The sequence below is a fragment of the Balaenoptera ricei genome, chromosome 2 (genome assembly GCF_028023285.1).
Source record: "Balaenoptera ricei isolate mBalRic1 chromosome 2, mBalRic1.hap2, whole genome shotgun sequence".
Classification (NCBI taxonomy): domain Eukaryota; kingdom Metazoa; phylum Chordata; class Mammalia; order Artiodactyla; family Balaenopteridae; genus Balaenoptera; species Balaenoptera ricei.
Genome location: NC_082640.1, coordinates 86,847,526 through 86,869,158, shown reverse-complemented (window position 1 = coordinate 86,869,158; position 21,633 = coordinate 86,847,526).

Below are 21,633 nucleotides of genomic sequence, written 5' to 3'. Positions count from 1 at the left end.
CATCCCGCCCATCAGCGTAGCAAGGCTCCCATTTCTCCATGGCCTGTCCTGCATTTCTGGTTTTGACACTTTATTCAGCCTGGCCCTTTTGACCGATGGGAAGCGAGACTTCTTTGTAGCGCTGATTTGCCTTTCCAGGTTGCTTGGTTGGCCAAAAAGGGCGTATGCGTTTTTTCCTGAATATATTCAGGAAAAAACGCATACGCCCTTTTTGGCCAAGGGCATCATTGTCGAGGTTTTGCCGCTTTTCCTGTGCTTTAAAGGCGATTCGAACCTACCTCCTGAAATCTGATTCCTGCAATTCTGCCTTGCTTTCAAATCCTCTTCGTTGCCTTCCCTCAATATATTTGTGGATGAGAGTTATCATTTCTAAGTCTGCAGGTTTGTGAATTGCAGTGCCCCTGAGCTCCATTTTTCAACTCGCTTTCTTGGGAGCTGGCCGCAAAAGCGCAGGATTGCTTCAGGCCCTATTCTGGCTCCGGGCGGCAAGCTGAGCCTGAGGTTAATTCTTCTTCCTGATGGGAAAATAGAGTGACCTGTGCCTGTCCCAACACCTAGAGCTAGTCTCTCATTGGTTCCCCCTCTTCCCGTTCATCCTCAGGACAAATTGCAACCTGTACGGAACAGGAGGTTAAAGGTGCTGATTCTCCAAGCAGGGAGATTGCTAGTATAGCGGCTGGAATGGCGAACCGGAGCACAAGGAGATGAGAAATGAGGTGCGTTTTAGAAACCTTTCCCGATCACACGGTGTACCATCTTCTGGGTTTCTCATGCATGTTTTCGATGTAGGAAGATGCCCTTGAACCTGGAGATTTGGGACCCATGGGATGGGTACCACACAGTATGACTTTAAAGGGTCTGCGTTTGCTCACCCAACCTCACCAAACCTCTCAGCCCCAAGAGTGTCCACCCTTATGTCTCATCCATGTGTGGGTCTACATATGGTCAATCCAGGTTGCATCACAGCCCCTGAACGAATTTTGTCAGAATTTCTCTCTCTTTCACTGTCTTTGTTTCACGGGTTTTTAAAAGTAATTGATTTGTATAATGGGGTTTAGCTGCTTTTCACTGCTGTGGTTATGCCGCTTTTCACCCACTTCACTCACTTACAGAGAGATATCAATACATAGGTTTTAAGATTCTTACTAGTCAGATATATTCTTGGGCGATGAATAGGGCGTGTTGAGTCCAGTTCACTGAGGAAGGAGTAGGTCTTGTCTATTACATATTGGGTTTATGGAACGCTATCTGAGCTAATTTGAAACCCTTGTTTTATGCATCACCCCACCTCACCTTTCCCGTTAAGCAGCCCTAGTGTGTTTTCTAAACGTGTGACTCTGACCTGTTATGTAATTCAGTTCAAGGGTAGCGGTTTTTACATTCCCTCTATAAGTGATATCTTATGATAAGTGTCTTTTTCTGTGTGACTTATTTCACTTAGAATCGTCGTACCCAAATCCACTCATCATGCTGCTACTAGCCTTATGACGTTGATTTCATGGCTGAGTGATATTCCATTGTACATAAGGACCACAACTTCTTTATCCATTCTTGTCTTTCCTGGGATATTTAAGGTGTCACAAAGTGGAGGTTCTTGTCAACAGAGCAGCCCTAAACTTTGGGGTGCCTGTGTCTTGCTGATTTTTAGTTTTCCCAATTTATACGCCCATGAGTGGAAGTGCCCTATGCTCTCTAAGCTGAGTTTTTTAGATGTTTCAGGACACACCGTACACTTCTCCAGAGTGGCTGTTGGCAATTTACATCCCGCCCATCAACGTAGCAAGGCTCCCATTTCTCCATGGCCTGTCCTGCATTTCTGGTTTTGACACTTTATTCAGCCTGGCCCTTTTGACCGATGGGAAGCGAGACTTCTTTGTAGCGCTGATTTGCCTTTCCAGGTTGCTTGGTTGGCCAAAAAGGGCGTATGCGTTTTTTCCTGAATATATTCAGGAAAAAACGCATACGCCCTTTTTGGCCAAGGGCATCATTGTCGAGGTTTTGCCGCTTTTCCTGTGCTTTAAAGGCGATTCGAACCTACCTCCTGAAATCTGATTCCTGCAATTCTGCCTTGCTTTCAAATCCTCTTCGTTGCCTTCCCTCAATATATTTGTGGATGAGAGTTATCATTTCTAAGTCTGCAGGTTTGTGAATTGCAGTGCCCCTGAGCTCCATTTTTCAACTCGCTTTTTTGGGAGCTGGCCGCAAAAGCGCAGGATTGCTTCAGGCCCTATTCTGGCTCCGGGCGGCAAGCTGAGCCTGAGGTTAATTCTTCTTCCTGATGGGAAAATAGAGTGACCTGTGCCTGTCCCAACACCTAGAGCTAGTCTCTCATTGGTTCCCCCTCTTCCCGTTCATCCTCAGGACAAATTGCAACCTGTACGGAACAGGAGGTTAAAGGTGCTGATTCTCCAAGCAGGGAGATTGCTAGTATAGCGGCTGGAATGGCGAACCGGAGCACAAGGAGATGAGAAATGAGGTGCGTTTTAGAAACCTTTCCCGATCACACGGTGTACCATCTTCTGGGTTTCTCATGCATGTTTTCGATGTAGGAAGATGCCCTTGAACCTGGAGATTTGGGACCCATGGGATGGGTACCACACAGTATTACTTTAAAGGGTCTGCGTTTGCTCACCCAACCTCACCAAACCTCTCAGCCCCAAGAGTGTCCACCCTTATGTCTCATCCATCTGTGGGTCTACATATGGTCAATCCAGGTTGCATCACAGCCCCTGAACGAATTTTGTCAGAATTTCTCTCTCTTTCACTGTCTTTGTTTCACGGGTTTTTAAAAGTAATTGATTTGTATAATGGGGTTTAGCTGCTTTTCACTGCTGTGGTTATGCCGCTTTTCACCCACTTCACTCACTTACAGAGAGATATCAATACATAGGTTTTAAGATTCTTACTAGTCAGATATATTCTTGGGCGATGAATAGGGCGTGTTGAGTCCAGTTCACTGAGGAAGGAGTAGGTCTTGTCTATTACATATTGGGTTTATGGAACGCTATCTGAGCTAATTTGAAACCCTTGTTTTATGCATCACCCCACCTCACCTTTCCCGTTAAGCAGCCCTAGTGTGTTTTCTAAACGTGTGACTCTGACCTGTTATGTAATTCAGTTCAAGGGTAGCGGTTTTTACATTCCCTCTATAAGTGATATCTTATGATAAGTGTCTTTTTCTGTGTGACTTATTTCACTTAGAATCGTCGTACCCAAATCCACTCATCATGCTGCTACTAGCCTTATGACGTTGATTTCATGGCTGAGTGATATTCCATTGTACATAAGGACCACAACTTCTTTATCCATTCTTGTCTTTCCTGGGATATTTAAGGTGTCACAAAGTGGAGGTTCTTGTCAACAGAGCAGCCCTAAACTTTGGGGTGCCTGTGTCTTGCTGATTTTTAGTTTTCCCAATTTATACGCCCATGAGTGGAAGTGCCCTATGCTCTCTAAGCTGAGTTTTTTAGATGTTTCAGGACACACCGTACACTTCTCCAGAGTGGCTGTTGGCAATTTCCATCCGGCCCATCAGCGTAGCAAGGCTCCCATTTCTCCATGGCCTGTCCTGCATTTCTGGTTTTGACACTTTATTCAGCCTGGCCCTTTTGACCGATGGGAAGCGAGACTTCTTTGTAGCGCTGATTTGCCTTTCCAGGTTGCTTGGTTGGCCAAAAAGGGCGTATGCGTTTTTTCCTGAATATATTCAGGAAAAAACGCATACGCCCTTTTTGGCCAAGGGCATCATTGTCGAGGTTTTGCCGCTTTTCCTGTGCTTTAAAGGCGATTCGAACCTACCTCCTGAAATCTGATTCCTGCAATTCTGCCTTGCTTTCAAATCCTCTTCGTTGCCTTCCCTCAATATATTTGTGGATGAGAGTTATCATTTCTAAGTCTGCAGGTTTGTGAATTGCAGTGCCCCTGAGCTCCATTTTTCAACTCGTTTTCTTGGGAGCTGGCCGCAAAAGCGCAGGATTGCTTCAGGCCCTATTCTGGCTCCGGGCGGCAAGCTGAGCCTGAGGTTAATTCTTCTTCCTGATGGGAAAATAGAGTGACCTGTGCCTGTCCCAACACCTAGAGCTAGTCTCTCATTGGTTCCCCCTCTTCCCGTTCATCCTCAGGACAAATTGCAACCTGTTCGGAACAGGAGGTTAAAGGTGCTGATTCTCCAAGCAGGGAGATTGCTAGTATAGCGGCTGGAATGGCGAACCGGAGCACAAGGAGATGAGAAATGAGGTGCGTTTTAGAAACCTTTCCCGATCACACGGTGTACCATCTCCTGGGTTTCTCATGCATGTTTTCGATGTAGGAAGATGCCCTTGAACCTGGAGATTTGGGACCCATGGGATGGGTACCACACAGTATTACTTTAAAGGGTCTGCGTTTGCTCACCCAACCTCACCAAACCTCTCAGCCCCAAGAGTGTCCACCCTTATGTCTCATCCATCTGTGGGTCTACATATGGTCAATCCAGGTTGCATCACAGCCCCTGAACGAATTTTGTCAGAATTTCTCTCTCTTTCACTCTCTTTGTTTCACGGGTTTTTAAAAGTAATTGATTTGTATAATGGGGTTTAGCTGCTTTTCACTGCTGTGGTTATGCCGCTTTTCACCCACTTCACTCACTTACAGAGAGATATCAATACATAGGTTTTAAGATTCTTACTAGTCAGATATATTCTTGGGCGATGAATAGGGCGTGTTGAGTCCAGTTCGCTGAGGAAGGAGTAGGTCTTGTCTATTACATATTGGGTTTATGGAACGCTATCTGAGCTAATTTGAAACCCTTGTTTTATGCATCACCCCACCTCACCTTTCCCGTTAAGCAGCCCTAGTGTGTTTTCTAAACGTGTGACTCTGACCTGTTATGTAATTCAGTTCAAGGGTAGCGGTTTTTACATTCCCTCTATAAGTGATATCTTATGATAAGTGTCTTTTTCTGTGTGACTTATTTCACTTAGAATCGTCGTACCCAAATCCACTCATCATGCTGCTACTAGCCTTATGACGTTGATTTCATGGCTGAGTGATATTCCATTGTACAAAAGGACCACAACTTCTTTATCCATTCTTCTCTTTCCTGGGATATTTAAGGTGTCACAAAGTGGAGGTTCTTGTCAACAGAGCAGCCTTAAACTTTGGGGTGCCTGTGTCTTGCTGATTTTTAGTTTTCCCAATTCATACGCCCGTGAGTGGAAGTGCCCTATGCTCTCTAAGCTGAGTTTTATAGATGTTTCAGGACACACCGTACACTTCTCCAGAGTGGCTGTTGGCAATTTACATCCCGCCCATCAGCGTAGCAAGGCTCCCATTTCTCCATGGCCTGTCCTGCATTTCTGGTTTTGACACTTTATTCAGCCTGGCCCTTTTGACCGATGGGAAGCGAGACTTCTTTGTAGCGCTGATTTGCCTTTCCAGGTTGCTTGGTTGGCCAAAAAGGGCGTATGCGTTTTTTCCTGAATATATTCAGGAAAAAACGCATACGCCCTTTTTGGCCAAGGGCATCATTGTCGAGGTTTTGCCGCTTTTCCTGTGCTTTAAAGGCGATTCGAATCTACCTCCTGAAATCTGTTTCCTGCAATTCTGCCTTGCTTTCAAATCCTCTTCGTTGCCTTCCCTCAATATATTTGTGGATGAGAGTTATCATTTCTAAGTCTGCAGGTTTGTGAATTGCAGTGCCCCTGAGCTCCATTTTTCAACTCGCTTTCTTGGGAGCTGGCCGCAAAAGCGCAGGATTGCTTCAGGTCCTTTTCTGGCTCCGGGCGGCAGGCTGAGCCTGTGGTTAATTCTTCTTCCTGATGGGAAAATAGAGTGACCTGTGCCTGTCCCAACACCTAGAGATACTCTCTTAGGTTCCCCCTCTTCCCGTTCATCCTCAGGACAAATTGCAACCGGTATGGAACAGGAGGTTAAAGGTGCTGATTCTCCAAGCAGGGAGATTGCTAGTATAGCAGCTGGAATGGCGAACCGGAGCACAAGGACATGAGAAATGAGGTGCGTTTTAGAAACCTTTCCCGATCACACGGTGTACCATCTTCTGGGTTTCTCATGCATGTTTTCGATGTAGGAAGATGCCCTTGAACCTGGAGATTTGGGACCCATGGGATGGGTACCACACAGTATTACTTTAAAGGGTCTGCGTTTGCTCACCCAACCTCACCAAACCTCTCAGCCCCAAGAGTGTCCACCCTTATGTCTCATCCATCTGTGGGTCTACATATGGTCAATCCAGGTTGCATCACAGCCCCTGAACGAATTTTGTCAGAATTTCTCTCTCTTTCACTGTGTTTGTTTCACGGGTTTTTAAAAGTAATTGATTTGTATAATGGGGTTTAGCTGCTTTTCACTGCTGTGTTTATGCCGCTTTTCACCCACTTCACTCACTTACAGAGAGATATAAATACATAGGTTTTAAGATTCTTACTAGTCAGATATATTCTTGGGCGGTGAATGGGGGGTGTTGAGTCCAGTTCACTGAGGAAGGAGTAGGTCTTGTCTATTACATATTGGGTTTATGGAACGCTATCTGAGCTAATTTGAAACCCTTGTTTTATGCATCACCCCACCTCACCTTTCCCGTTAAGCAGCCATAGTGTGTTTTCTAAACGTGTGACTCTGACCTGTTATGTAATTCAGTTCAAGCGTAGCGGTTTTTACATTTCCTCTATAAGTGATATCTTATGATAAGTGTCTTTTTCTGTGTGAAATATTTCACTTAGAATCGTCGTACCCAAATCCACTCATCATGCTGCACCTAGCCTTATGACGTTGATTTCATGGCTGAGTGATATTCCATTGTACATAAGGACCACAACTTCTTTATCCATTCTTGTCTTTCCTGGGATATTTAAGGTGTAACGAAGTGGAGGTTTTTGTCAACAGAGCAGCCCTAAACTTTGGGTTGCCTGAGTCTTGCTGATTTTTAGTTTTCCCAATTTATACGCCCATGAGAGGAAGTGCCCTATGCAATCTAAGCTGAGTTTTTTAGATGTTTCAGGACACACCGTACACTTCTCCAGAGTGGCTGTTGGCAATTTACATCCCGCCCATCAGCGTAGCAAGGCTCCCATTTCTCCAGGGCCTGTCCTGCATTTCTGGTTTTGACACTTTATTCAGCATGGCCCTTTTGACCGATGGGAAGCGAGACTTCTTTGTAGCGCTGATTTGCCTTTCCGGGTTGCTTGGTTGGCCAAAAAGGGCATCATTTTCGAAGTTTTGCCGCTTTTCCTGTGCTTTAAAAGCGATTCGAATCAACCTCCTGAAATCTGTTTCCTGCAATTCTGCCTTGCTTTCAAATCCTCTTCGTTGCCTTCCCTCAATATATTTGTGGATGAGAGTTATCATTTCTAAGTCTGCAGGTTTGTGAATTGCAGTGCCCCTGAGCTCCATTTTTCAACTCGCTTTTTTGGGAGCTGGCCGCAAAAGCGCAGGATTGCTTCAGGCCCTATTCTGGCTTCGGGCGGCAAGCTGAGCCTGTGGTTAATTCTTCTTCCTGATGGGAAAATAGAGTGACCTGTGCCTGTCCCAACACCTAGAGCTAGTCTCTCATTGGTTGCCCCTCTTCCCGTTCATCCTCAGGACAAATTGCAACCTGTTCGGAACAGGAGGTTAAAGGTGCTGATTCTCCAAGCAGGGAGATTGCTAGTATAGCGGCTGGAATGGCGAACCGGAGCACAAGGAGATGAGAAATGAGGTGCGTTTTAGAAACCTTTCCCGATCACACGGTGTACCATCTTCTGGGTTTCTCATGCATGTTTTCGATGTAGGAAGATGCCCTTGAACCTGGAGATTTGGGACCCATGGGATGGGTACCACGCAGTATTACTTTAAAGGGTCTGCGTTTGCTCACCCAACCTCACCAAACCTCTCAGCCCCAAGAGTGTCCACCCTTATGTCTCATCCATCTGTGGGTCTACATATGGTCAATCCAGGTTGCATCACAGCCCCTGAACGAATTTTGTCAGAATTTCTCTCTCTTTCACTGTCTTTGTTTCACGGGTTTTTAAAAGTAATTGATTTGTATAATGGGGTTTAGCTGCTTTTCACTGCTGTGGTTATGCCGCTTTTCACCCACTTCACTCACTTACAGAGAGATATCAATACATAGGTTTTAAGATTCTTACTAGTCAGATATATTCTTGGGCGATGAATAGGGCGTGTTGAGTCCAGTTCACTGAGGAAGGAGTAGGTCTTGTCTATTACATATTGGGTTTATGGAACGCTATCTGAGCTAATTTGAAACCCTTGTTTTATGCATCACCCCACCTCACCTTTCCCGTTAAGCAGCCCTAGTGTGTTTTCTAAACGTGTGACTCTGACCTGTTATGTAATTCAGTTCAAGGGTAGCGGTTTTTACATTCCCTCTATAAGTGATATCTTATGATAAGTGTCTTTTTCTGTGTGACTTATTTCACTTAGAATCGTCGTACCCAAATCCACTCATCATGCTGCTACTAGCCTTATGACGTTGATTTCATGGCTGAGTGATATTCCATTGTACAAAAGGACCACAACTTCTTTATCCATTCTTCTCTTTCCTGGGATATATTAGGTGTAACAAAGTGGAGGTTCTTGTCAACAGAGCAGCCTTAAACTTTGGGGTGCCTGTGTCTTGCTGATTTTTAGTTTTCCCAATTCATACGCCCGTGAGTGGAAGTGCCCTATGCTCTCTAAGCTGAGTTTTATAGATGTTTCAGGACACAGCGTACACTTCTCCAGAGTGGCTGTTGGCAATTTCCATCCCGCCCATCAGCGTAGCAAGGCTCCCATTTCTCCATGGCCTGTCCTGCATTTCTGGTTTTGACACTTTATTCAGCCTGGCCCTTTTGACCGATGGGAAGCGAGACTTCTTTGTAGCGCTGATTTGCCTTTCCAGGTTGCTTGGTTGGCCAAAAAGGGCGTATGCGTTTTTTCCTGAATATATTCAGGAAAAAACGCATACGCCCTTTTTGGCCACGGGCATCATTGTCGAGGTTTTGCCGCTTTTCCTGTGCTTTAAAGGCGATTCGAATCTACCTCCTGAAATCTGTTTCCTGCAATTCTGCCTTGCTTTCAAATCCTCTTCGTTGCCTTCCCTCAATATATTTGTGGATGAGAGTTATCATTTCTAAGTCTGCAGGTTTGTGAATTGCAGTGCCCCTGAGCTCCATTTTTCAACTCGCTTTTTTGGGAGCTGGCCGCAAAAGCGCAGGATTGCTTCAGGCCCTATTCTGGCTTCGGGCGGCAAGCTGAGCCTGTGGTTAATTCTTCTTCCTGATGGGAAAATAGAGTGACCTGTGCCTGTCCCAACACCTAGAGCTAGTCTCTCATTGGTTCCCCCTCTTCCCGTTCATCCTCAGGACAAATTGCAACCTGTTCGGAACAGGAGGTTAAAGGTGCTGATTCTCCAAGCAGGGAGATTGCTAGTATAGCGGCTGGAATGGCGAACCGGAGCACAAGGAGATGAGAAATGAGGTGCGTTTTAGAAACCTTTCCCGATCACACGGTGTACCATCTTCTGGGTTTCTCATGCATGTTTTCGATGTAGGAAGATGCCCTTGAACCTGGAGATTTGGGACCCATGGGATGGGTACCACGCAGTATTACTTTAAAGGGTGTGCGTTTGCTCACCCAACCTCACCAAACCTCTCAGCCCCAAGAGTGTCCACCCTTATGTCTCATCCATCTGTGGGTCTACATATGGTCAATCCAGGTTGCATCACAGCCCCTGAACGAATTTTGTCAGAATTTCTCTCTCTTTCACTGTCTTTGTTTCACGGGTTTTTAAAAGTAATTGATTTGTATAATGGGGTTTAGCTGCTTTTCACTGCTGTGGTTATGCCGCTTTTCACCCACTTCACTCACTTACAGAGAGATATCAATACATAGGTTTTAAGATTCTTACTAGTCAGATATATTCTTGGGCGATGAATAGGGCGTGTTGAGTCCAGTTCACTGAGGAAGGAGTAGGTCTTTTCTATTACATATTGGGTTTATGGAACGCTATCTGAGCTAATTTGAAACCCTTGTTTTATGCATCACCCCACCTCACCTTTCCCGTTAAGCAGCCCTAGTGTGTTTTCTAAACGTGTGACTCTGACCTGTTATGTAATTCAGTTCAAGGGTAGCGGTTTTTACATTCCCTCTATAAGTGATATCTTATGATAAGTGTCTTTTTCTGTGTGACTTATTTCACTTAGAATCGTCGTACCCAAATCCACTCATCATGCTGCTACTAGCCTTATGACGTTGATTTCATGGCTGAGTGATATTCCATTGTACAAAAGGACCACAACTTCTTTATCCATTCTTCTCTTTCCTGGGATATATTAGGTGTAACAAAGTGGAGGTTCTTGTCAACAGAGCAGCCTTAAACTTTGGGGTGCCTGTGTCTTGCTGATTTTTAGTTTTCCCAATTCATACGCCCGTGAGTGGAAGTGCCCTATGCTCTCTAAGCTGAGTTTTATAGATGTTTCAGGACACACCGTACACTTCTCCAGACTGGCTGTTGGCAATTTACATCCCGCCCATCAGCGTAGCAAGGCTCCCATTTCTCCATGGCCTGTCCTGCATTTCTGGTTTTGACACTTTATTCAGCCTGGCCCTTTTGACCGATGGGAAGCGAGACTTCTTTGTAGCGCTGATTTGCCTTTCCAGGTTGCTTGGTTGGCCAAAAAGGGCGTATGCGTTTTTTCCTGAATATATTCAGGAAAAAACGCATACGCCCTTTTTGGCCAAGGGCATCATTGTCGAGGTTTTGCCGCTTTTCCTGTGCTTTAAAGGCGATTCGAATCTACCTCCTGAAATCTGTTTCCTGCAATTCTGCCTTGCTTTCAAATCCTCGTCGTTGCCTTCCCTCAATATATTTGTGGATGAGAGTTATCATTTCTAAGTCTGCAGGTTTGTGAATTGCAGTGCCCCTGAGCTCCATTTTTCAACTCGCTTTTTTGGGAGCTGGCCGCAAAAGCGCAGGATTGCTTCAGGCCCTATTCTGGCTTCGGGCGGCAAGCTGAGCCTGTGGTTAATTCTTCTTCCTGATGGGAAAATAGAGTGACCTGTGCCTGTCCCAACACCTAGAGCTAGTCTCTCATTGGTTCCCCCTCTTCCCGTTCATCCTCAGGACAAATTGCAACCTGTTCGGAACAGGAGGTTAAAGGTGCTGATTCTCCAAGCAGGGAGATTGCTAGTATAGCGGCTGGAATGGCGAACCGGAGCACAAGGAGATGAGAAATGAGGTGCGTTTTAGAAACCTTTCCCGATCACACGGTGTACCATCTTCTGGGTTTCTCATGCATGTTTTCGATGTAGGAAGATGCCCTTGAACCTGGAGATTTGGGACCCATGGGATGGGTACCACGCAGTATTACTTTAAAGGGTGTGCGTTTGCTCACCCAACCTCACCAAACCTCTCAGCCCCAAGAGTGTCCACCCTTATGTCTCATCCATCTGTGGGTCTACATATGGTCAATCCAGGTTGCATCACAGCCCCTGAACGAATTTTGTCAGAATTTCTCTCTCTTTCACTGTCTTTGTTTCACAGGTTTTTAAAAGTAATTGATTTGTATAATGGGGTTTAGCTGCTTTTCACTGCTGTGGTTATGCCGCTTTTCACCCACTTCACTCACTTACAGAGAGATATCAATACATAGGTTTTAAGATTCTTACTAGTCAGATATATTCTTGGGCGATGAATAGGGCGTGTTGAGTCCAGTTCACTGAGGAAGGAGTAGGTCTTGTCTATTACATATTGGGTTTATGGAACGCTATCTGAGCTAATTTGAAACCCTTGTTTTATGCATCACCCCACCTCACCTTTCCCGTTAAGCAGCCCTAGTGTGTTTTCTAAACGTGTGACTCTGACCTGTTATGTAATTCAGTTCAAGGGTAGCGGTTTTTACATTCCCTCTATAAGTGATATCTTATGATAAGTGTCTTTTTCTGTGTGACTTATTTCACTTAGAATCGTTGTACCCAAATCCACTCATCATGCTGCTACTAGCCTTATGACGTTGATTTCATGGCTGAGTGATATTCCATTGTACAAAAGGACCACAACTTCTTTATCCATTCTTCTCTTTCCTGGGATATATTAGGTGTAACAAAGTGGAGGTTCTTGTCAACAGAGCAGCCTTAAACTTTGGGGTGCCTGTGTCTTGCTGATTTTTAGTTTTCCCAATTCATACGCCCGTGAGTGGAAGTGCCCTATGCTCTCTAAGCTGAGTTTTATAGATGTTTCAGGACACACCGTACACTTCTCCAGAGTGGCTGTTGGCAATTTACATCCCGCCCATCAGCGTAGCAAGGCTCCCATTTCTCCATGGCCTGTCCTGCATTTCTGGTTTTGACACTTTATTCAGCCTGGCCCTTTTGACCGATGGGAAGCGAGACTTCTTTGTAGCGCTGATTTGCCTTTCCAGGTTGCTTGGTTGGCCAAAAAGGGCGTATGCGTTTTTTCCTGAATATATTCAGGAAAAAACGCATACGCCCTTTTTGGCCACGGGCATCATTGTCGAGGTTTTGCCGCTTTTCCTGTGCTTTAAAGGCGATTCGAATCTACCTCCTGAAATCTGATTCCTGCAATTCTGCCTTGCTTTCAAATCCTCTTCGTTGCCTTCCCTCAATATATTTGTGGATGAGAGTTATCATTTCTAAGTCTGCAGGTTTGTGAATTGCAGTGCCCCTGAGCTCCATTTTTCAACTCGCTTTCTTGGGAGCTGGCCGCAAAAGCGCTGGATTGCTTCAGGTCCTTTTCTGGCTCCGGGCGGCAGGCTGAGCCTGTGGTTAATTCTTCTTCCTGATGGGAAAATAGAGTGACCTGTGCCTGTCCCAACACCTAGAGCTAGTCTCTCATTGGTTCCCCCTCTTCCCGTTTATCCTCAGGACAAATTGCAACCTGTACGGAACAGGAGGTTAAAGGTGCTGATTCTCCAAGCTGGGAGATTGCTAGTATAGCGGCTGGAATGGCGAACCGGAGCACAAGGAGATGAGAAATGAGGTGCGTTTTAGAAACCTTTCCCGATCACACGGTGTACCATCTTCTGGGTTTCTCATGCATGTTTTCGATGTAGGAAGATGCCCTTGAACCTGGAGATTTGGGACCCATGGGATGCGTTCCACGCAGTATTACTTTAAAGGGTCTGCGTTTGCTCACCCAACCTCACCAAACCTCTCAGCCCCAAGAGTGTCCACCCTTATGTCTCATCCATCTGTGGGTCTACATATGGTCAATCCAGGTTGCATCACAGCCCCTGAACGAATTTTGTCAGAATTTCTCTCTCTTTCACTGTCTTTGTTTCACGGGTTTTTAAAAGTAATTGATTTGTATAATGGGGTTTAGCTGCTTTTCACTGCTGTGGTTATGCCGCTTTTCACCCACTTCACTCACTTACAGAGAGATATCAATACATAGGTTTTAAGATTCTTACTAGTCAGATATATTCTTGGGCGGTGAATAGGGCGTGTTTAGTCCAGTTCACTGAGGAAGGAGTAGGTCTTGTCTATTACATATTGGGTTTATGGAACGCTATCTGAGCTAATTTGAAACCCTTGTTTTATGCATCACCCCACCTCACCTTTCCCGTTAAGCAGCCCTAGTGTGTTTTCTAAACGTGTGACTCTGACCTGTTATGTAATTCAGTTCAAGGGTAGCGGTTTTTACATTCCCTCTATAAGTGATATCTTATGATAAGTGTCTTTTTCTGTGTGACTTATTTCACTTAGAATCGTCGTACCCAAATCCACTCATCATGCTGCTACTAGCCTTATGACGTTGATTTCATGGCTGAGTGATATTCCATTGTACATAAGGACCACAACTTCTTTATCCATTCTTGTCTTTCCTGGGATATATTAGGTGTAACAAAGTGGAGGTTCTTGTCAACAGAGCAGCCTTAAACTTTGGGGTGCCTGTGTCTTGCTGATTTTTAGTTTTCCCAATTTATACGCCCATGAGTGGAAGTGCCCTATGCTCTCTAAGCTGAGTTTTATAGATGTTTCAGGACACACCGTACACTTCTCCAGAGTGGCTGTTGGCAATTTACATCCCGCCCATCAGCGTAGCAAGGCTCCCATTTCTCCATGGCCTGTCCTGCATTTCTGGTTTTGACACTTTATTCAGCCTGGCCCTTTTGACCGATGGGAAGCGAGACTTCTTTGTAGCGCTGATTTGCCTTTCCAGGTTGCTTGGTTGGCCAAAAAGGGCGTATGCGTTTTTTCCTGAATATATTCAGGAAAAAACGCATACGCCCTTTTTGGCCAAGGGCATCATTGTCGAGGTTTTGCCGCTTTTCCTGTGCTTTAAAGGCGATTCGAATCTACCTCCTGAAATCTGTTTCCTGCAATTCTGCCTTGCTTTCAAATCCTCTTCGTTGCCTTCCCTCAATATATTTGTGGATGAGAGTTATCATTTCTAAGTCTGCAGGTTTGTGAATTGCAGTGCCCCTGAGCTCCATTTTTCAACTCGCTTTTTTGGGAGCTGGCCGCAAAAGCGCAGGATTGCTTCAGGCCCTATTCTGGCTTCGGGCGGCAAGCTGAGCCTGTGGTTAATTCTTCTTCCTGATGGGAAAATAGAGTGACCTGTGCCTGTCCCAACACCTAGAGCTAGTCTCTCATTGGTTCCCCCTCTTCCCGTTCATCCTCAGGACAAATTGCAACCTGTTCGGAACAGGAGGTTAAAGGTGCTGATTCTCCAAGCAGGGAGATTGCTAGTATAGCGGCTGGAATGGCGAACCGGAGCACAAGGAGATGAGAAATGAGGTGCGTTTTAGAAACCTTTCCCGATCACACGGTGTACCATCTTCTGGGTTTCTCATGCATGTTTTCGATGTAGGAAGATGCCCTTGAACCTGGAGATTTGGGACGCATGGGATGGGTACCACGCAGTATTACTTTAAAGGGTGTGCGTTTGCTCACCCAACCTCACCAAACCTCTCAGCCCCAAGAGTGTCCACCCTTATGTCTCATCCATCTGTGGGTCTACATATGGTCAATCCAGGTTGCATCACAGCCCCTGAACGAATTTTGTCAGAATTTCTCTCTCTTTCACTGTCTTTGTTTCACAGGTTTTTAAAAGTAATTGATTTGTATAATGGGGTTTAGCTGCTTTTCACTGCTGTGTTTATGCCGCTTTTCACCCACTTGACTCACTTACAGAGAGATATCAATACATAGGTTTTAAGATTCTTACTAGTCAGATATATTCTTGGGCGGTGAATAGGGGGTGTTGAGTCCAGTTCGCTGAGGAAGGAGTAGGTCTTGTCTATTACATATTGGGTTTATGGAACGCTATCTGAGCTAATTTGAAACCCTTGTTTTATGCATCACCCCACCTCACCTTTCCCGTTAAGCAGCCCTAGTGTGTTTTCTAAACGTGTGACTCTGACCTGCTTTGTAATTCAGTTCAAGGGTAGCGGTTTTTACATTCCCTCTATAAGTGATATCTTATGATAAGTGTCTTTTTCTGTGTGACTTATTTCACTTAGAATCGTCGTACCCAAATCCACTCATCATGCTGCTACTAGCCTTATGACGTTGATTTCATGGCTGAGTGATATTCCATTGTACAAAAGGACCACAACTTCTTTATCCATTCTTCTCTTTCCTGGGATATATTAGGTGTAACAAAGTGGAGGTTCTTGTCAACAGAGCAGCCTTAAACTTTGGGGTGCCTGTGTCTTGCTGATTTTTAGTTTTCCCAATTCATACGCCCGTGAGTGGAAGTGCCCTATGCTCTCTAAGCTTAGTTTTATAGATGTTTCAGGACACACCGTACACTTCTCCAGACTGGCTGTTGGCAATTTACATCCCGCCCATCAGCGTAGCAAGGCTCCCATTTCTCCATGGCCTGTCCTGCATTTCTGGTTTTGACACTTTATTCAGCCTGGCCCTTTTGACCGATGGGAAGCGAGACTTCTTTGTAGCGCTGATTTGCCTTTCCAGGTTGCTTGGTTGGCCAAAAAGTGCGTATGCGTTTTTTCCTGAATATATTCAGGAAAAAACGCATACGCCCTTTTTGGCCAAGGGCATCATTGTCCAGGTTTTGCCGCTTTTCCTGTGCTTTAAAGGCGATTCGAATCTACCTCCTGAAATCTGTTTCCTGCAATTCTGCCTTGCTTTCAAATCCTCTTCGTTGCCTTCCCTCAATATATTTGTGGATGAGAGTTATCATTTCTAAGTCTGCAGGTTTGTGAATTGCAGTGCCCCTGAGCTCCATTTTTCAACTCGCTTTCTTGGGAGCTGGCCGTAAAAGCGCAGGATTGCTTCAGGCCCTTTTCTGGCTCCGGGCGGCAGGCTGAGCCTGTGGTTAATTCTTCTTCCTGATGGGAAAATAGAGTGACCTGTGCCTGTCCCAACACCTAGAGATACTCTCTTAGGTTCCCCCTCTTCCCGTTCATCCTCAGGACAAATTGCAACCGGTATGGAACAGGAGGTTAAAGGTGCTGATTCTCCAAGCAGGGAGATTGCTAGTATAGCGGCTGGAATGGCGAACCGGAGCACACGGAGATGAGAAATGAGGTGCGATTTAGAAACCTTTCCCGATCACACGGTGTACCATCTTCTGGGTTTCTCATGCATGTTTTCGATGTAGGAAGATGCCCTTGAACCTGGAGATTTGGGACCCATGCGATGCGTTCCACGCAGTATTACTTTAAAGGGTCTGCGTTTGCTCACCCAACCTCACCAAACCTCTCAGCCCCAAGAGTGTCCACCCTTATGTCTCATCCATCTGTGGGTCTACATATGGTCAATCCAGGTTGCATCACAGCCCCTGAACGAATTTTGTCAGAATTTCTCTCTCTTTCACTGTCTTTGTTTCACGGGTTTTTAAAAGTAATTGATTTGTATAATGGGGTTTAGCTGCTTTTCACTGCTGTGTTTATGCCGCTTTTCACCCACTTCACTCACTTACAGAGATATAAATACATAGGTTTTAAGATTCTTACTAGTCAGATATATTCTTGGGCGGTGAATGGGGGGTGTTGAGTCCAGTTCACTGAGGAAGGAGTAGGTCTTGTCTATTACATATTGGGTTTATGGAACGCTATCTGAGCTAATTTGAAACCCTTGTTTTATGCATCACCCCACCTCACCTTTCCCGTTAAGCAGCCATAGTGTGTTTTCTAAACGTGTGACTCTGACCTGTTATGTAATTCAGTTCAAGCGTAGCGGTTTTTACATTTCCTCTATAAGTGATATCTTATGATAAGTGTCTTTTTCTGTGTGCAATATTTCACTTAGAATCGTCGTACCCAAATCCACTCATCATGCTGCACCTAGCCTTATGACGTTGATTTCATGGCTGAGTGATATTCCATTGTACATAAGGACCACAACTTCTTTATCCATTCTTGTCTTTCCTGGGATATTTAAGGTGTAACGAAGTGGAGGTTTTTGTCAACAGAGCAGCCCGAAACTTTGGGTTGCCTGAGTCTTGCTGATTTTTAGTTTTCCCAATTTATACGCCCATGAGAGGAAGTGCCCTATGCAATCTAAGCTGAGTTTTTTAGATGTTTCAGGACACACCGTACACTTCTCCAGAGTGGCTGTTGGCAATTTACATCCCGCCCATCAGCGTAGCAAGGCTCCCATTTCTCCAGGGCCTGTCCTGCATTTCTGGTTTTGACACTTTATTCAGCATGGCCCTTTTGACCGATGGGAAGCGAGACTTCTTTGTAGCGCTGATTTGCCTTTCCGGGTTGCTTGGTTGGCCAAAAAGGGCATCATTTTCGAAGTTTTGCCGCTTTTCCTGTGCTTTAAAAGCGATTCGAATCTACCTCCTGAAATCTGTTTCCTGCAATTCTGCCTTGCTTTCAAATCCTCTTCGTTGCCTTCCCTCAATATATTTGTGGATGAGAGTTATCATTTCTAAGTCTGCAGGTTTGTGAATTGCAGTGCCCCTGAGCTCCATTTTTCAACTCGCTTTTTTGGGAGCTGGCCGCAAAAGCGCAGGATTGCTTCAGGCCCTATTCTGGCTTCGGGCGGCAAGCTGAGCCTGTGGTTAATTCTTCTTCCTGATGGGAAAATAGAGTGACCTGTGCCTGTCCCAACACCTAGAGCTAGTCTCTCATTGGTTCCCCCTCTTCCCGTTCATCCTCAGGACAAATTGCAACCTGTTCGGAACAGGAGGTTAAAGGTGCTGATTCTCCAAGCAGGGAGATTGCTAGTATAGCGGCTGGAATGGCGATCTGGAGCACAAATTGATGAGAAATGAGGTGCGTTTTAGAAACCTTTCCCGATCACACGGTGTACCATCTTCTGGGTTTCTCATGCATGTTTTCGATGTAGGAAGATGCCCTTGAACCTGGAGATTTGGGACCCATGGGATGGGTACCACACAGTATTACTTTAAAGGGTCTGCGTTTGCTCACCCAACCTCACCAAACCTCTCAGCCCCAAGAGTGTCCACCCTTATGTCTCATCCATCTGTGGGTCTACATATGGTCAATCCAGGTTGCATCACAGCCCCTGAACGAATTTTGTCAGAATTTCTCTCTCTTTCACTGTCTTTGTTTCACGGGTTTTTAAAAGTAATTGATTTGTATAATGGGGTTTAGCTGCTTTTCACTGCTGTGGTTATGCCGCTTTTCACCCACTTCACTCACTTACAGAGAGATATCAATACATAGGTTTTAAGATTCTTACTAGTCAGATATATTCTTGGGCGGTGAATGGGGGGTGTTGAGTCCAGTTCACTGAGGAAGGAGTAGGTCTTGTCTATTACATATTGGGTTTATGGAACGCTATCTGAGCTAATTTGAAACCCTTGTTTTATGCATCACCCCACCTCACCTTTCCCGTTAAGCAGCCCTAGTGTGTTTTCTAAACGTGTGACTCTGACCTGTTATGTAATTCAGTTCAAGGGTAGCGGTTTTTACATTCCCTCTATAAGTGATATCTTATGATAAGTGTCTTTTTCTGTGTGACTTATTTCACTTAGAATCGTCGTACCCAAATCCACTCATCATGCTGCTACTAGCCTTATGACGTTGATTTCATGGCTGAGTGATATTCCATTGTACATACGGACCACAACTTCTTTATCCATTCTTGTCTTTCCTGGGATATTTAAGGTGTCACAAAGTGGAGGTTCTTGTCAACAGAGCAGCCCTAAACTTTGGGGTGCCTGTGTCTTGCTGATTTTTAGTTTTCCCAATTTATACGCCCATGAGTGGAAGTGCCCTATGCTCTCTAAGCTGAGTTTTTTAGATGTTTCAGGACACACCGTACACTTCTCCAGAGTGGCTGTTGGCAATTTACATCCCGCCCATCAGCGTAGCAAGGCTCCCATTTCTCCATGGCCTGTCCTGCATTTCTGGTTTTGACACTTTATTCAGCCTGGCCCTTTTGACCGATGGGAAGCGAGACTTCTTTGTAGCACTGATTTGCCTTTCCAGGTTGCTTGGTTGGCCAAAAAGGGCGTATGCGTTTTTTCCTGAATATATTCAGGAAAAAACGCATACGCCCTTTTTGGCCAAGGGCATCATTGTCGAGGTTTTGCCGCTTTTCCTGTGCTTTAAAGGCGATTCGAATCTACCTCCTGAAATCTGTTTCCTGCAATTCTGCCTTGCTTTCAAATCCTCTTCGTTGCCTTCCCTCAATATATTTGTGGATGAGAGTTATCATTTCTAAGTCTGCAGGTTTGTGAATTGCAGTGCCCCTGAGCTCCATTTTTCAACTCGCTTTTTTGGGAGCTGGCCGCAAAAGCGCAGGATTGCTTCAGGCCCTATTCTGGCTTCGGGCGGCAAGCTGAGCCTGTGGTTAATTCTTCTTCCTGATGGGAAAATAGAGTGACCTGTGCCTGTCCCAACACCTAGAGCTAGTCTCTCATTGGTTCCCCCTCTTCCCGTTCATCCTCAGGACAAATTGCAACCTGTTCGGAACAGGAGGTTAAAGGTGCTGATTCTCCAAGCAGGGAGATTGCTAGTATAGCGGCTGGAATGGCGATCCGGAGCAGAAATTGATGAGAAATGAGGTGCGTTTTAGAAACCTTTCCCGATCACACGGTGTACCATCTTCTGGGTTTCTCATGCATGTTTTCGATGTAGGAAGATGCCCTTGAACCTGGAGATTTGGGACCCATGGGATGGGTACCACGCAGTATTACTTTAAAGGGTGTGCGTTTGCTCACCCAACCTCACCAAACCTCTCAGCCCCAAGAGTGTCCACCCTTATGTCTCATCCATCTGTGGGTCTACATATGGTCAATCCAGGTTGCATCACAGCCCCGGAACGAAGTTTGTCAGAATTTCTCTCTCTTTCACTGTCTTTGTTTCACAGGTTTTTAAAAGTAATTGATTTGTATAATGGGGTTTAGCTGCTTTTCACTGCTGTGGTTATGCCGCTTTTCACCCACTTCACTCACTTACAGAGAGATATCAATACATAGGTTTTAAGATTCTTACTAGTCAGATATATTCTTGGGCGATGAATAGGGCGTGTTGAGTCCAGTTCACTGAGGAAGGAGTAGGTCTTGTCTATTACATATTGGGTTTATGGAACGCTATCTGAGCTAATTTGAAACCCTTGTTTTATGCATCACCCCACCTCACCTTTCCCGTTAAGCAGCCCTAGTGTGTTTTCTAAACGTGTGACTCTGACCTGTTATGTAATTCAGTTCAAGGGTAGCGGTTTTTACATTCCCTCTATAAGTGATATCTTATGATAAGTGTCTTTTTCTGTGTGACTTATTTCACTTAGAATCGTCGTACCCAAATCCACTCATCATGCTGCTACTAGCCTTATGACGTTGATTTCATGGCTGAGTGATATTCCATTGTACAAAAGGACCACAACTTCTTTATCCATTCTTCTCTTTCCTGGGATATATTAGGTGTAACAAAGTGGAGGTTCTTGTCAACAGAGCAGCCTTAAACTTTGGGGTGCCTGTGTCTTGCTGATTTTTAGTTTTCCCAATTCATACGCCCGTGAGTGGAAGTGCCCTATGCTCTCTAAGCTGAGTTTTATAGATGTTTCAGGACACACCGTACACTTCTCCAGAGTGGCTGTTGGCAATTTACATCCCGCCCATCAGCGTAGCAAGGCTCCCATTTCTCCATGGCCTGTCCTGCATTTCTGGTTTTGACACTTTATTCAGCCTGGCCCTTTTGACCGATGGGAAGCGAGACTTCTTTGTAGCGCTGATTTGCCTTTCCAGGTTGCTTGGTTGGCCAAAAAGGGCGTATGCGTTTTTTCCTGAATATATTCAGGAAAAAACGCATACGCCCTTTTTGGCCACGGGCATCATTGTCGAGGTTTAGCCGCTTTTCCTGTGCTTTAAAGGCGATTCGAATCTACCTCCTGAAATCTGATTCCTGCAATTCTGCCTTGCTTTCAAATCCTCTTCGTTGCCTTCCCTCAATATATTTGTGGATGAGAGTTATCATTTCTAAGTCTGCAGGTTTGTGAATTGCAGTGCCCCTGAGCTCCATTTTTCAACTCGCTTTCTTGGGAGCTGGCCGCAAAAGCGCAGGATTGCTTCAGGTCCTTTTCTGGCTCCGGGCGGCAGGCTGAGCCTGTGGTTAATTCTTCTTCCTGATGGGAAAATAGAGTGACCTGTGCCTGTCCCAACACCTAGAGCTAGTCTCTCATTGGTTCCCCCTATTCCCGTTTATCCTCAGGACAAATTGCAACCTGTACGGAACAGGAGGTTAAAGGTAC